At 40.6% G+C, this 5,561-nt stretch overlaps 1 protein-coding gene across 1 annotated transcript in view; it reads right to left on the bottom strand.

Moving 5' to 3' along the window:
- PDK3 (pyruvate dehydrogenase kinase 3) overlaps window positions 1-5,561 on the bottom strand; it is a 148,276-nt gene that overhangs the window by 28,805 nt on the left and 113,910 nt on the right. The gene's annotated exons all lie outside the window — the stretch shown is intronic.

Genomic DNA, 5,561 nt, shown 5'->3' with positions numbered 1-5,561 from the left:
TTACTCATCTGTAAAGAAAGAAAAAAGTTGAGCTTTCGACACAAGCAGATAGACATAAAGAAACATAAATAAACAAAACCTGGACAGTTTCTAACCGGACAGATTTAGAATTATTGCTTTATAAAAAAAAAAAAATAGGGGAACTTGAATGGCTCAGGCGGTTAAGCGGCTGAATTCAGCTCAGGTCATGATCTCGCGGACTGTGGGTTCGAGCCCCACGTTGGGCTCTGTGCTGACAGCTCAGAGCCTGGAGCCTGTTTCAGATTCTGTGTCTCCCTTTTTCTCTGCCCCTCACCTACTTGCTCTGTCTCTCTCTCTCTCTCAAATATAACAAACATTAAAAATATTTTTTTAAATCGTCTTTTTTGGCTATAATAGAATTATCATGACTGAACCAAAATTTCTCTTCCTTTAAAGTTTTAATGACTACAACAGTATCAAAATACTGCACTAATGACAATATGGCCAGTGTATACTAAGCATACATTTACTCAACTTCTAAATATTCCTAAAAGGTATCTTTCGTGAAAACCTATGAACTTAGGACTATGCTTCTGAACACCATGCAACCCGACCAAATTGCAGCAAAGAGATTTGTTGTTACACTATTACTGACTCCACTCCCTACGCCATACCATTCATCTCTGTGACTTCATTGTTTTATAACTGGGAGGTCGTAGCTCACCACCAACTTCGTCCATCCCCCCCCCCCCCCGCTTTGTGGCAACCACCAGTTTGTTCCCTGTATTTGAGAGTCTGTTTCTGTTTGTTCATTTCCTTTGTTTTTTAGATTCCATATGTAAATGAAATCATATGGTATTTGTCTTTCTCTAGCTTATTTCACTTAGCATAATACCCTATAGGACCATCCGTGTAGCCGCAAATGGCAAGATCTCCTTCTTTTTATGGCTGAGTAATATTCCATTGTGTGTATATACCACTTTTTCTTTATCCATTTATCTGTCGATGGACAATGGGTTGCTTCCATATCTTGACTATTATAAACAATGCTGCCATAAACATAGGGGTGCATTTATCTTCAAATCAGCGTTTTTGTTTTCCTTGGGTAAATACCCGCAAGTGGAATTACCGGATCATATGGTACTTCTATTTTCAGTTTTCTGAGGACCCTCCATACTGTTTTCCACAAAGCCTGGACCAAATACATTCCCCCAAAGAGTGCGTGAGGGTTTCCTTCTCCCCACATCCTCAACAACACTTGTTATTTCTTGTTGTTTTGATGCTAGCCATTCTGACTGGTGTGAGGGGCTATCTCTTTCTGGGTAGGATTTGCCTCGTGAGAGACGGTGACTACATTTATACTCAGTGGTAAACACTGAGTTCTGTACAGAACCATCCAATCACTATGCTGTACACCTGAAACTAATATAACAGTGTATGTCAACTATATTTTGAAAAAAATGTAATTAAAAAATATGACATTCTGGAAAAGGCAAAACCACAGAGACAGTAAAAAGATTAGCGGTTTTCAGGGGTTCAGGGGGAGGTAGGAAGGGCGGGGATGAAGAGGTAGAGCATGGGGCATTTTTAGGGCAGTGAGACTATTGTGCATGTACCGCGATGGTGGGCGGGCGTACGACATTATGCACTTGTTAAAGGCAACAGAGCAGCACAACACACAGAATGAGCCTTAATGTAATCTACAGGCTTTAGTTAATAACATATCAATGTTGGTTCATGAATTGAGATAAAAATGATTTTAAAATATCTTTTTAAAAAATACTACTGCCGAAAGTCTTAAGACGTGCCAATTATTTGTAATGAAATATCAGTAAGTATTTGCTAGAAGAAGGGGTTTCCATGAGCCACACACTCTAAGTTACTGGAGACACGACCATAGCTTAAAAATGTCCTTTAAGTTAGTTAAAGGTAACACACTGGGGCTGGTATTTACCAAAGTCTGAGGAACAACAGTTTGCTTCTAAAAGGAAAAACAAAAAAAAGACACAGGCTAAGAAGTTCAGGCCTATTAAAGGAAGAGCTGGAACAGAATTCAGGCAGTTAGATCTCAAAAGACAGAAACCATTCAGAAAGCACACATGCACTATTATAGACTGCATGGGTGCCTTTTCTCTTGAACTATAAACAATGTGAGGTCAGGGCTTCTTTTTCCACATGCTCTGTAACTTAAACAGAACTTCGTGTATACTTATTAGACGGTCAATACATATTCCTTCCTTTGATAAATTTTAAACCTTTTAAAAATTTATTTTAGCATTCAAGAGTCTCTCATAGTTGGAGGAGGGNCTGAGGTCATGATCTCATGGTTCATGGGTTCGAGCCCTGTGTCCAGCTCTGTGCTGACAGCGCGGAAGCTGCTTGGAATTCTTTCTCTCCCTCTGTCCGTCCCTTCCCTGCTCATGCACTCTCTCTCAAAATAATAAATAAGTAAACATTTTTTAAAAAACAGCTTTAGTGAGATAGAATTCTCATATCCCTAGAAGTCACCCACTGAAAGCGTACACACAATTCAGTGGTTTTTAGCACAGGTGCAGAGTTGTCCATTCATCACCACAGTCAACCTCACATTTCCCTCCCCAGGGTAAGAAGCTCCGTGTCCACTGGCAATCGTCTCCCCCAACCCAGCCCTAGGCGGCCACGGGTCTACTTTCTCTCGGTAGATCTGCTCTTCTGGACACTTTACATATGTGGAATCACACAATGCGTGGCCTTTTGTGTCTGGCTTCTTTCACGGAGCAGAATGTTTTCAAGGGTCGCCCACGTTGCAGCATCTATCAGTACTTTATTCCTCCTCATTGCTGAACAGGGTTACACTGCACACGTGCACACGGTGTTTATCCATCCATTTGCTGAGGGACGTCTGGATTGTGTCCACTTCTTGGCTCTTACGAATAATGCTGCTATGAACATTCATGCCAAGTTTTTTTGGGAACACACATTTACATTTCCCTTGGGTACATACCCAGGAGAGGAAAACGGCAGGATCACAAGGTATCACAATGTTTACGTCTGAGGAACACCCAGGATCTGTTCCAAAGTGACATTTTTTTAAAGTTCCACCTTTACAATTTCTGAAGCTCAGATATTCAGATTATTTTAAAATGCTTCAGAGGTGCATGTGCAAAGTTCTCACCTGGACACCAGCTCTCTGGAGACAGGCTTGTAATTTTTATATACTCCACACATCAATACTGTGCGTAAAGTAGTTACTTGTAGAAGACTCAAGAGCTAAGAGAAAGAAGGAAGGAAGGAAGGAAGAAGGGGGGAATAACCCCTACAGAATTTAAGTATGTTAAAATTTGACATCGTCAACTTAAAATAATATAAAGATAAGATTCAGGTATGTTCCGACCATAACTTTTGGTTCGTTTACCTCATGTTGCTACCAAATTAAAATTTTACATAACATGTGACCACAGAGTAAAAATTCTAATTACTCCACTAAACTTTTAGAATTAAGCCACTGTAAAGAATCACAGATAGAGACACGTGAATTAACTATGACAAGATGAAATAATGAGGGACAGTCAATGGAAATGTTAGCAAGAGGAGAAAAATATTTTTAAAACAATGAGTTGATCAGTGTGAAAACAGACGTTAAAGTAGGACTGAGTTAAAACTCTAATAAAAGGAAATGAAAATTTGGAATTATACTAAATTTACAAGTTTCTTCCTAGAGTGTAGGAAACCTCATCAAATATCTGTAAAGTAGTTTCATAAAAAGACAAGAAATCAAGACTCGCTCTTTGCTGTGGCTACGCTGCTCGACAATGCTACATCTCCACCTAGTGACACGAGTGCACAGAGCCGACCGAGCGCCTCCTCGGCCACTTTCTTTAAACTGATGAATACTGAAATCTGAAAATGACGCTTCGTTAACCACATACAAAGCCAACACACCTCCACAAAACAACTCCTCCAAGTAGAGAACACCTTTAAAGATGTTTAAACATCATTCTTCTATTCACTGCAGATGGAAAAGAACCCAGTCCCACTAAATGTGCTCGTTCCTCATGGCATTAGTTTGGCCAGGAGCATGAGATAACAGCATTATTCAGAAAAGGTATTACATAAATAGAACATGGGCAAGATGATACGGTATGGTTCCTAAAACCACATGTGAATAAGGATTTTTAAACCATACTACTAAGTACAGTGTATCAGTGCTGTAATTATGAAGTGTATTGTGGGGGTGCCTGGCTGGCTCAGTTGGGAGAGCACCCAACTCTGGAACTCAGGGTTGTGAGTTCAAGCCCCACACTGGGACTAGAGGTTACTTAAAAAAAAAAAAGAAAGAAAAAATAGAATTGCACTATGATCCTGAAAAAACAAAGACATTACAATGAGATTCACATACAACAGCCAGTCAAAAGTATTTGTTGGGCCGTAATGGTAAAATATATATTCATATGCATCAATTTCCATAACACATCATAATACCGTGGACACAATACATAGCTAGTAAGCATGTATTAAGTCGAACAATCCTCCTGCCCATGAGAAAGTTCTCAAGGCATAGTCAATGACACCGAAGACAGATGTTCTTTTTGGTCAGAATGCGAACCAGAGGTCTAGAGTGTTTCCCAAACCTGGCTGTATGTAGACTTTATTACCAAGTTGGAAAAAAAAAATACAGATAATAAATGAACCCCTGGAGATTATGATCCATTAGGTCTGTACTGAGGCCTAAAAATCCATATTTTATTTTTAATTTTTTAAATGTTAATTTTGAGAGAACGAGAGCGAGAGAGAGAGCGAGCACACGTGCGCGGGAGAGAGAGAATCCCAGGCAGAGCTCAAGCTCACTAATCAGGAGATATGACCTAAGCCAAAATCAAGAGTTGGACATTTAACCAAGACACCCAGGCACCCCTGGGAACCCACTTTTTACAAAACTTCGCAAATAATTCTGAAGAGAAGCTAGATTTGGGGCCCACTTGGCGGGAAAGCTAAAGCTAGGTCATGCTCTTCTGTTACTNCATGCACAGGCAAACAAAAAAAATTCTTTTTTAGTTAAATGACATAAAAATGAAAAAGCTTTAAAACAACATAACCAAAATTCAACTACTGGCTTATTAATTCATTTCCTTTATTCTAGAGTAAAGTGCAAGTTCTACTTACAATAAGCTTCGTAATAAGACTTTTATTTTTTTAAATCAGAAATCAAAATTTTAGGGGCGCCTGGGTGNACCGACTCTTGACTTCAGCTCAGGTCACGATCCCAGGGTTGTGGGATCGAGCTCCACACCGGGCTCTGTGCTGACTGTGGGTGGAGCCTGCTTGAGATTCTCTCTCTCCCTACTTCCCTCCCTCTCTCCCCACCCCCTGCTGCGTCCCTCTTCCCCCACCTGCACACCTGCTCTCTCTAAAATAAACAAAAAGGGGGGGGCGCCTGGGTGGGTCAGTGAGTTGAGCGTCCAACTTCGGCTCAGGTCATGATCTCACAGTTCGTGGGTTCGAGCCCCGCGTTGGGCTCTGTGCTGACAACTCAGAGCTTAGAGCCTGTTTCAGATTCTGTGTCTCCTTTTCTCTCTGACCCTCCCCTGCTCACGCTGTCTCTCTCTTAGGAATAAATAAAA

The sequence above is a fragment of the Crocuta crocuta genome, unplaced genomic scaffold (genome assembly GCF_008692635.1).
Source record: "Crocuta crocuta isolate KB4526 unplaced genomic scaffold, BGI_CrCroc_1.0 scaffold1468, whole genome shotgun sequence".
Taxonomy (NCBI): domain Eukaryota; kingdom Metazoa; phylum Chordata; class Mammalia; order Carnivora; family Hyaenidae; genus Crocuta; species Crocuta crocuta.
Note: the sequence above shows the minus strand (reverse complement) of the source record. Positions and strands in the feature narration are given on the sequence as shown.